Raw genomic sequence first — 11,842 nt, forward strand, 5'->3', positions numbered from 1 at the left:
ACTTTTAGAAAATCTGCTGTGTAACATGTGCTTCATAAAGCCAGGCAAGTCTCTTCATCGCTTAATTGAAGACCCCAGCGACTTCCAGCAGGTTTTGCACAAAAGCCCTCAACGGCAAGCTTCCTTCAACCATGTAAACCCAGTTCTACTCACACACCCTTCCCAGGCAGACCCCCCGCAATAGAGCAAGACGGACTTTAGACTCCTAACAGGAATCACGCATGACGTCCCTATGCAACGACATTGGTCACATAGTCTTCGGAGAGACTGTTGGATAGTGAGAGCAAAGGAGGATTTCCTGTTGTTATGATTCCAAAAGGCTAAGCCTCAGCCCAGCTGGACACCAGCCCCTTGGCTGCCCTTGAGTGATGCAACGGCAGAGGCCATTGTTTCATCGGAATCAAAGTTTCCCGGACTGAAAACTGGTGCGTGAGGAGGTTTTGCTGCTCCGAGGGTGGGTAGGTGTCTTGGCCATTTCACGTACAGCCTTTGAAAGGAGAGAACAGAGAGAAATGGCCACAGATGCCTTGTGGGCAGAAGCACTCAATTTCCCACTGCCCCGACTGACTCGGTCTGCCACCCTCACGAGGACGGGGGCGCACCTCCCATAGACCGTTGCCGAGAGCAGGCTGCATCTGGAAAACCACCCCGTAACGGGAGGCCCGCACCATCATTCTAGGAAACGCGTGAGGAAAATGCTACTCTGCGACCTGGAACCGAGTCCAGCAGCTTGGAGCCTCAGAAGAACCCGGAGGGACACTCGAGCTGGTGAGCAGGACTCGGGGATCACTTCTGCTTTTCTTGCCTTTTAGGACCACTTCCTGACTCGGTAAGTGTCTTCCTCCACATCAAATCATTTGTTCCATTCAAGGACCTTCTGAGTTGGGCAGGGCAAACACCGTTCCTTCAATAGATGAGAAAACTGAGGAACAATGCTTACCCAAGTCCCACAAATGCTGAGATCAGGGGACGCAGAAATGCTACCTCACCTCCCAGATGCAGGCTCATCGCTGCCACTGGTTCAGCTCCTTTGGCTGAGGTTTGCATCAGAGGAATATAGGGACACTTTCTTTTTAAAGAATTTCGTCGAATATAAATCTATTGATACATGTGTGTGGCATATATGCGCCCATACATCACATGAACACATACATACGTGTGTGTGTGTGTATTTATAGAGAAGAGAGAGACTTCCATTAAACTATGAAATCCCAGGGCTATTTCAGGCCTGGCCCTGAGCACTTTGCATCACCAAACATTCCACAGCGTCGTCTGGCATTTCAACCTAAACTTAACGTATTAGTCAGGATCCCCCAGAGAAATAGAACCAACAGGATATATATAAAGACATGTATAAAGATATATATGAGGCGGGCAGTGCTGAGATATGCAGGGTGTGTAGGTAAGCTGGAGACCTAGAAAGAGCTCAAGGCCTCAGGCAGGAGGAATTCCCTCTTATTCAGCCTTTTTGTTCTATTCAGGCATTCAATTGATTGGATGAGAGCCACCCACACCAGACAGGGCAATCTGGTTGACTCAGTCTACTGATTAAAATGCTCATCTCTTGGGGCCAGCTCCGTGGTCAAGTGGTTAAGTTCGCGTGCTCTGCTGCGGCGGCCCAGGGTTCGGATCCTGGGCGCGGACATGGCACCGCTCTTCAGGCCACATTGAGGCAGCGTCCCACATCCCACAACTAGAAGGACCGGCAACTAAGATATGCAACTGTGTGGGGAGAAAAAGCAGAAAAAAAAAAAAAAAGATTGGCAACAGTTGTTAGCCCAGGTGCCAATCTTGGAAAAAAAAAAAAATGCTCATCTCATCTAGAAACACCCTCACAGACACACCCAGAATAATGTTTGACCAAATATTGGGCACCCTGTGGCCCAGCGAAGTTGACACATGAAAGTAACCATGACTTCCAATAAGTATAGTTAATTAGTTATAGCCTAGTAACTGTTTGCTTCAACTCCTCCATTGCTGGAAGACACAAGGGGCAGGGCAGCCCCAGCAGGATGGGAGCGGCAGCTAGAGCCTGTCACACTCCTCCTCATTCAGCAGAGCACGAATTGGGGGCTCTCTCTGGGTCCGAGGCTGAGCACCCCTGGAGACAGACACAGAGATCAGGATTCAGGCAAGGGGGTTTATCTGGGAGGGGATCTCCAGAGCTGGTTCCAGAAGTGAGACTGGGTGGGAGGGAGCCAACAGGTTCCCACTCTGAGCAGCTGGGGCTCAGTCCCCTGGGATCCTCTGGGAAATCTTAGGACACCCCAGAATTGGTGCATTTGCATCTGTCTTTGGCTGAAGGTTGGTCTCTGAAGTCTGGCCCCCCCAGCATAGCCTGCTTGTCCGCTGGAGGTTGGCACAGACCAGAGCGGGATTGCAGGGTGCACCGTGAGTGGCCGGTGGAGTGTGGGGGCCTCATCGGGTCAGACTGGCCCTCCAGCATGCTCAGGGTGCCTGTCTGCCAAGAGCCTTCACTAGCCAAGCGAGGACTGTGGAGCAGGTGTCATCTTTCCCCCAAACTCAAAAGTTAAAAAGAGCAGCCATGACATTTCCACTTAAAATTTAAGAGACGTTTTAGCAGAATGTTTGTGCTTTAGAAAGAAGCGTCTAGCTCCAGCTGCGGTCTTTCCTTGTGTCTTGGTGTTACATGTGGGGCCTCATGGTTTCCATCTGTCCCTGATGGACAGAAGCCCTTTTGGTCTCCTTAATTGCAGGATGACAGACACTTTAGCCCACAGTGAACTGCATTCCGGAGTTTTCTTTTGGGAATCCTCTCCGAGGCCCCGGACTGGGTGGGCTTGACTCCTGGTGTGGGCTCCTCCCGTCAGCACTGTGTTTTCGGGGCCCTGTCACGCAGCCCAAGCCGCTCTGCTTTTAGTAACATGCAATTAGTGCAACCAGAAAACCCTTAGAAACACCATTCGGAGCTTCAAAGTGGATGCAGAGTTATTGGCAGAAGAAACTCAGCGTTTGGACAGACGACGCCAAGCCGAGTCTATTCTTAGGGCAGATATTTCTGCAGCTCCAGACTCATCTCCTGACACGCATCACGGTGTTGACGGATCATCTGACACCACGTCCTCCGCCAGTTAACACAGGCCCCCAAACACCAGGGCAGCAACACTCACACATCTGAGCCCAGTGGCAGGCGATGTCACATCCCACCCCTCCTTGAGCACCACCCTCCGTCGGGCGCCAGAACCAGGCGGTGGCCCAGGTCATTGAGCATCCACTTCCGCCCACGCTGGCTGTTGGAAGAGAAGGTTGACTTAACGACAGCCACTTCACCAGGGGCGCCCTCGAGCCTCTAAGTGAAGCGTGGTCCAAACTCAACCAAGAGGATGTGCTGCTTCCTCTGGACCCAGGCGGCCGCCCGGTGGAAGGGAGCTTGCAGAGAGAAAGAGCTGAGACCCAGAGCTGCAGCCGGCCTGCCTGCTCGCTGGAGGCTGGCAGGGTCAGAACGGCAGAGCTGACATCGCCACGTTTCCAGTGTTTCCTCGCGTTCTCCTGTTTGCAAGCATTTCTGTCTTTCTCTTGAAGGGGAGGTTCAGCTAGGCTGCACCTAAGGATGAAGGACGTGCAAACAGAAGAGCCGTCCTCAGGGCCCTCAGGAGGGGGAGATGCCACGCCCACTCAGGGAGCAGCCTTCAGTTTATGCGCTCTATACACAGTCCCAGGAAGGGCGCCCACGGGCTGTGACATCAAGCCCTGCTCTCTGCGTTTGTGTTGGCTCGCTGCAGAATTTCATTCTCTTTTTAGCTGTTTCTTTGTATTCTCTATTTATTTTTAAGATTGATTTAAGGCAAAGGAAAGCTCTGTCGTGGATGTGCCATGTGGTTTCGAATAAACAAAGAACTTTTAAAGGCTGTAAAGGAAGACTCAGGGAGAGCTCTGAAGGGAGCGTTGTGAGCTCGCGGCTCAGACCAGGTTCTAATTTATTCCTTCCTTCCTGCACACAGACATCTTGAATGAAGTTGTTTGCTTGTTTTGTTTTAAAATAGCATAGAAAACACACTTGTGTTTCTCTTTCGCTTCCCCTCCAATGGAGGCACTTTCTCTCCTGATGGCTGGGCCGCCCTCAACTCTTCATCACCAAAACCTGGGAACAGGGGAATGCCAGCACCTCAAGAAAAGTCCCTGAGGACGCAGCTGGGGCGGAGCTCCTCGAATGATGCTGAGGGATGTGCTGGGCGAAGGCCTCTGCTGGCCTGCGCCTGGGGCCCTGTCCTCTCTCGTGTGCCCCTGCAAGCTGGTGCTGCCATGGCTTCTGTGACGTCTGCTGGGCACCTCAACTCCCTCTGATGGCCCTCTGCTGTCTCTGATCGCTCTTAAGGCTTCACTGCAAATGACGTCTGCCTTTCCAGGATCTAAATCTCACCATTCGTCTCTTTCTTGAGCGTGAACCATAATACGCACTTGGCCCCTATGTGCGCAGCATAAATAGAGGATCCCACTTCCCCATTGCTCCACAAGCCTGTGTCTTCTTTCCTAATTACAACCTAACTTTCCTGAGGCCTATAAAACATCAGAAGCCACAGGCCCTGGACATTCTAGGGGCTTATATTCTGGAACACCAAATGTCTCCACATTTGCAAATACATACATGCGAATATAATCTTTCCAATTTCCTTATTTGCGGAATGTAATTTTTAAAATTAGCAGTTATTAAATATGCTTATTTAGGAATGTGCTGGAGACTCCTTACAGTCTTGTTTGATTACAAGATATTTGATTGGAAATTGTTTTTAATGTATGTATTATATAATCACAGCTGTTGATTCTAACAAACTTAGATGTTTTTAAGCGCTAAGTAACTCAGGGAGCAAGTAAGCCACATCAGTATTCAAAAAGCATCTACTGAATTGGTCAGGGTTCTCTGGAGAAGCAGAATCAGTAGGAGGCTGAAAAATCCCAAGATCTCCAGTCAGCGAGCTGGTGACTCAAGAAAGACAGCGATGCAAGTTTTAGCCTGAGTGTCAGTCTGCAGGCAGGAGAACAGCAATGTTCCAGCTCTAAGACAGTCAGCAGAGAAAGAGAAAGAGAGCGGACAGATTCTCCCTTCCACGGTCCTTTTGTTCTATCAGGCCTTCTACTGATTACATGAGGCCCACCCACATTGGGGAAGGCAATATGCTTTACTCAGTTTAGCCATTCAAATGTTAATCTCATCCAGAAACACACTCAGAAATAATGTTGGATCAAATATATCGGTGCCTCTGTGGCCCCGTCAAGTTGACACATAAAATTAACCATCATATCTATTAATCCTTTAGCTGCTCTGAACTATATCTTAGAAATACAACAATAGGTTAAGCTGAATCTCTGTCCTCGAAAGAGAAAAACATCTAAACTCAAAGTGTTGCAAGGCGGCTGTGCTGGAGAGGCAGTTGTGTGCAGGTAGAAAAGGGCAGGGATGGGAAGACATACTCTTCCAGGACTTCCCAGAGGGTGGGGCTCAGGCTGGACCCTAATGAGGGCAAGGAGTGGACACAGGGGGCAGCAGAAACAGCGTGGGTGAAACACGGCTTTCACAGGTGACGTGCAGGATTGTCCTTTGTGACTGGAATAGGGACTGGCATGTGTCAGAGGTGAGTGAGGGTTGACTCGCATGTGTGGCTTTGAGATCAGGCAGAAGGATTTCAATATGGAAGTTGTATGGAGCACTACAACAAAGAAAAAGAATCCCACAGTAGTCTGCAATGGTCAGACGATATCTGGCCTGGTTTGTGCTCAGTGATAAACTTCACAAAGGATGATGAAGAATGGAAACACTGAAGAGGAGACGACCAGAATGGAGAGAAGTCTTGAATCAGCATCATAACAATTGTGTGTCATAACAGTCCATCTCAGAGTACAGCTATGTATATAGTACAGCTATATATTTTCCCAAATGGTTTGTTATTCTGAAACACTAGAGGACACGATCTGCCTTTTTAATGGAGGAGAAAACTGAGATACAAGAAAGTTTAGGGTCTTATCCACTACTGCAGCCCTGAGGTGTCATGAATTCCTTAGCAGAATCAAAGATGTCTGACTTCTAGCCTGATGGTCAAATATTTTAAGAGAGAGGAACAAATGGATCTAATCTCTCTTGTTCTCAAGAAGAAAATTATTACCAATAAGTGGAAGTAACAGGAAAAGAAGTGTTGGCTTGATGTAAGAGGAGACTTCGAGCCAGTCAGAACCCTTCGGAATTGCATGGACTGCTTTCAGGGCGACTCTAGGAGTTCCAGGTGTGCTGGGCCTGCTGGAGGATGACTCTCCCCTCTGGAGGGAAGGAGGAAGGCAAGAGCTGGAGGTAATAGCAAAGGCATCTTTGAACTCAGACAAGCAAGAATTGGGAATCCTTGAATCAATTATGAATGACACGATTTCCGAAGTGCCACATTTCTGATTGCACTTTGGGTAGAAGAGGAGATGATAGTTGGGTGAGCGGTTCTTCCTGCACCTGCTGACGGGTAGTCCTGTTGTCTTTCATTGGTGACCGTTGGCTGCTGATGGCCCAGCTGCATTCTGCTACTCATCCCTGTTCTTCTGGTCTAACCTGGAGAAGCTTGTTTACTGGCACTAGAACTGTTTACACTTCATTCTTAAACCTGGGTAGAGAGCCGATGATCACCAAGCTGCAGGAAAAAGCCTGGCATGTGAGAAGCAGACACACACACACAGGTTTGCTTCCTGAGATGTGATATTATGTGTGTGCATGTGAGGAAAGTGAAATTGGGAAGAAAAATAAACTGCAGGGAGATAATTTCAGCAATAGGTCAGTGACATCCTCAGAGACATAAGAGGGACACTGCACACTTGAAATGCTGACAGGATGCTGTAAAATAGGACACATTTGGAGTAGATAAAAAATGGTTCCTGTGAATTAAAAATATGAAAGTAGAAATTGATAATTAAACAGAATTTGGGAGATAAAAGTCAAGTGAAAGCTACGGCCAAAAGAAAAAGCAAAAAAAAAAAAAAAAAGGGAGGAAAATTAAAGTAACATTCCAAAAGTCCAATATCTAAATAAAAGGAAGAATAGAGAGAGAAGAAAATAGAAAGAGGGAAATATTCATCAATATAATTCCAGAAAATTTCCTAAAACTTAAGGGCTTGAAGTTTTAAAGACTTTAAAATCTAAGTTTAAAAGGAGCATCAGATGTAAAATTGACCACACATATCATTGTGAAATTCAGAACACTGTGAGCGAAGCTCCAGAAACACTTTCCAAATGGGAATATATAAAAACAGGTTACATAGAAATAAACAAGAATAAAAATCGCTCTGGGCTTCTCAACAGTAACAATGGAAAACATGCCATCAAATTCTAAGAGAATACAATTTTCAATCTAGAATTGTATTGCAAGAAAAACTATCAACAAAGTATGAGAGTAGAATAAAAACATATTAAAGTATTCTGAATCCCAAACATCAAAGCTTCCCAAGAGATCTGTCAGAAAGATACTCGAAAATTTGCACCAAGAAAACGAGGAGGCAAACCAAGAAAGAAGCTGACATAGAAACAAGGGAAATGGGATCCAAGACAAGAGAAAGGTGAAGGGACCTCCGGGGAGATGAGAAAGGGAGATTCCTGGAGCGCAGGATGGCGGCATGACACGTGGTCCAGACAGGAGCAGGTGGGAAGTTGCCAGCAGAGTCTTCAAGATGGCAACAGTCAATGGAAGACCTGATGGGTTTGAATACATTGAAAGAAGCTTTAGACAGATAGTGGAAAGTTTGTAGATGAATTAGAGATAAATGCACAGCAAATTAAAGAAACAGAAAATAAATATGCTTATTAACTGAGAAAAAGATTTCAGAAAGGGAAAAGTAATCATTATATACTACATGACTTAACTTCAAATACTGTTATGTCATTTTAATATAGATCTAACCATAATCATGATTTTTATATATTGAACGGATGGTGAGATAGAAAGTGTGGGATTATATGTTATAGGAAGAGGGGCCCAGAGGAGTAAAAAGGATCTCAATCTTAATTTTCCAGAAAGGAAAGTCATGCACAACATCTAAAACTGAAGAATCCACAACACATTAAAAATTATTTTATATGGTAAGAGATAGACATACAATATTATCTTTCTCCATATGAATAACGAAAGGCTACAGTCAAATATCAAGTTTCCATATATTGTGGGACTATTACTGGGCTTTCTGGTGTGTCCTATTCGTAAATTTATGCACCTTTGTAGCACTATCACACTCTTAATTACTGAAGATTTATAATAAGCTTTGATATCTAGTAGGAAAGTCTGCATCATATCTTTCTTCTTCAGCCATATGTTCCTCTTTTTGGGTGTCTGTCCTTTCCTAAAAAGTTTAAAAGCTTATAAAAAATTAAAATGTATTACTACTTTTTTATTTTAATTGCATTAAGTAGAGACTAGAGAAATTAACTATTCACGAACATGAGTCATGTCTTTCTTAATCCCAACCATCTCTAATGGCTTTAAGTAAGTTTTTCTCTTCTCTGTCTTGACTCAGTTCCTTGGCAATTTCTTCTCACCTCCTGGATTTAAATATCATCTATACCCCCCAACAAATCCTATCCTAGCATCCGCAGCTTGGTTTGCCCCCAACTCTTGATTCATCCATCTTACTTCATACTGGACATCTCAGCTTGGGTGTCTAACAGACAGCTCAAGCTTAGCATGTCCAAAATTGGATTTCAGAAGATTGTTGCCAAATCCACTAGATCCACAGTTTTCCCACCTCAATTATCATCAACTCCACTCTCTCAGTTGCTCAGGTCAAAATAATTGGAATCTATATTGACTTTCCTCTATCTCTCACATCTCATAGCTAATTGATTAGGAAATCTCACTGGTTCGAGCTTCAAAGGCATCTGGACCACAATCCCTTCTCATCGTTCCCTCTGCTGCCCATCGGTCTGGGTGGTCCTCGGCTCCACCTGGACCACTTCAGCAGCCCACCTGACGGTCTTCTTGCTTCTTTCTCCACCTCTACAGTCTCTTCTGGCCCCAGCAGTCAGCATGATCTACTGTGGAATATAAATCAGATCTGCCTCCCTTTGCTCAAACCCCAACAATGCCCCCCTTTCACTCAAAGTAAATGTCAAGTCTTCACAGTGGCCCTGAGGCCCAGTGATCTCTGGTGTTATCTCCTGTCTCTTTCTAGCCTTGTCTCTGTCCTCCAGCTGCACCGCTCGCCTTCCTGTCGCCAAGACGCTAGGGGCCCTCTCTCAGGGTCTTTACAACAGTCTTCTCTCGATCTGGGGTTCTTTCCCCACTGATGTCTCTGGGACATACTTGCTCATGTCACTCAAGCGTTTGTGCAGATTTTGCCTTCTCAGTGACGCCTGCCTGACCACCCCCTTGTCTCCATCTCATACCCTCCACCTCTCTTACTTTGCTCCCTATGTTTCCTTGCACCTTTGAACGGACTACATAATTCACTATGTATAAGATTATTGGTCAAGGATCTCTGTCTTTCGTTTACTGACATACTCTTGGTGTCTAGAACACTGCCTGTCACACAATGAGTACTCAAAAATCCTTGTCGAATGAGTAATGAGCTATTCGGGGAGCACACTGTCTGCAGATATCCTAATATCTGGCCTGTAACTTATTGAATATGTCTGTGGGTCACATTTTTTTAAATACACAAATGTTCTAAAATTTAAACTGAACTCGAACGTCTGCTACACGTCTACACTTGTACTTGGTCTGAAAAAACTCCAGATGCAAATGGCCCATGGGCTACAAGCTGGCCCATGACCTGGGTGTATCAGTATCTTAGGCGATTCTGCAGCCAGGAATCCTGGGAATCTGAGTTTTCACTCTAACATACTGTTAACTTGCCTTTTTAAAAAGGCTGTCCTACTGAAAGAATTGCTACTAGCCATTGAGAGAGAAAGAAAAATTAATAAATTAAAACCTGCTTTATTTAATACTCCAAAGCCAGTAGGAAAAAAAGATATAGACCTCAACGTTCTCTTCTCTTTATACTCTTCACATCTTAAATTAATGAATTCCAGCTTTGCACCTGCTAGGTGTCACCACACCTTAAAGTGACCACAGACCACTAAGATAGCTGGGACCATAGACAATAGGGGCGGACACATCATGGTAACAGACGTGGCCTTGGGCATGGCGTAAATTCTATGAATTACCTGTTGTCGCCAGCAAAAGTTGAGGAGAGTCACCCACAGTCAGAGATCCTGGGAAATCAGTCATTTCCGGGAGGGGGAAAATAAATACCTCTTCCCTGGGGTTCAGCACACAGAATAGGAAATTTTTTTATTTGTCGTGTAGAGGTTAGTTGGCTAGGAGGACAAAATGGTGGCTGTAACCAAGGACTTTTCTTGCAATAACCATTGATTTCAAGATATAGGAAAAATCTTCTTTTAGAGATTTAGTGCTGGTGGAAACAAGAAAGAGACTGATGGACAGTGGAGGCATCAAAGATTGACTGAGACATTTTTCTGCCAAATGTTCTTTCCTATCACTCCAGGGATCACTTTTTTGGGGGGGAAACGAGATTTTGCTTTCTACAGCAGCCAGGAGTTCCGCGGCTGTATGAAGAAAAAAGGGATTCCAATATCCGCTGTTGCTCTTGTGGATCTCTCACGACACCCAAAAAAGTCACTTCCGAAAGAGAAAAACAAAAGGAAAGACATTGATACAGCCTACATTTCAGGCAAAGGAAAATTAAGAATTATCACCCTTCGTCACTTTCTGTTGGTATAATTTGTTCTGGGAGTTTCCTTCAGACCAGCCGACAGCCAGGATTTGCATTTGCTCTGGATCAGATCAGATGAGCAATGAACTCCTCGCAGTGGTTTCACGATTGGAAGTAGGACAGAATTACAACTGTCAGGGTGTTGTAGCACATTTTGTGTCACGCACAGAGACACAGACACACACGATCATAAGGGCACATCTGACCTGGTGGTTCAAACCCATCTCTTTTCAGATGGGAACCTGAGTCCCACAGACGTGATGATGGGTCAACAGTCACGTTTCTATTGAGAGGCAGAACAAGGCCTGAAACCCAGGTCTCCTCATTTATCATCACATTCTATGTATGTTCCCAGAAGCCAAAATAGTTCACACATTTTGATTCTTTCTGGTACTTCCGTGAGCAAAGCCATGTTTTGCTAGTCTCCCCGTGAGCATCGACCGATCAGTCTTGTGGCCATCTCTCAAGCAGGGGATGCCATGCCCAATTGCAGCCCATGTTAGGAAGGGAAGCCTCTTGCTGAAGAGCCTTAGCTTCTAACTGATTGATTCATAGTAGGGACTCAGCTCTGCCTCACTGCCTCGCATACCAGATTCTGATCTTTAAATCTACCTCCTGATGTCTTGGCTAGTGGGCACCAGTTTTTGCCTGGAAAATAATGTGGTGCTTTTCCAAGTTAATTTCCTAAGTGATTGTTTAACTTTAAGCTTTATTAGTTAGAGTTAATTAAAATGTTTGGGATAAATCGACAGGCCTGAAATCCTAAGAATTACTGATTTTATTAAATCACAGTCACCATTAAATACAATAGTAACATACTCCAAGGCAGCATAACAGTTTCTAACAAAATATTTGAATGTCTTTCACTAAATTCATGTTATTTGAGCCATAAACTCTTCAAGGATGCCAATGCTGTGGGAACTGTATGCTTGCCTTTGAGATGGTACGACATACAACTTTTATACCTCCAGATTCTGAAAAATTTCTATTGTGAAAGAAAAATCAGTTTATCTGGTGTCCAGATTGTGCTACTCAGAGAAACCGGAGTTCTTTGGAGAAACGACTGACCCCAGTTCTGGGGTAAGACATGGACAATATGAGCCTGTCATGTCTTGTCATGCAAGAGAGA

Source organism: Equus asinus, chromosome 10, assembly GCF_041296235.1.
Source record: "Equus asinus isolate D_3611 breed Donkey chromosome 10, EquAss-T2T_v2, whole genome shotgun sequence".
Taxonomy (NCBI): Eukaryota; Metazoa; Chordata; class Mammalia; order Perissodactyla; family Equidae; genus Equus; species Equus asinus.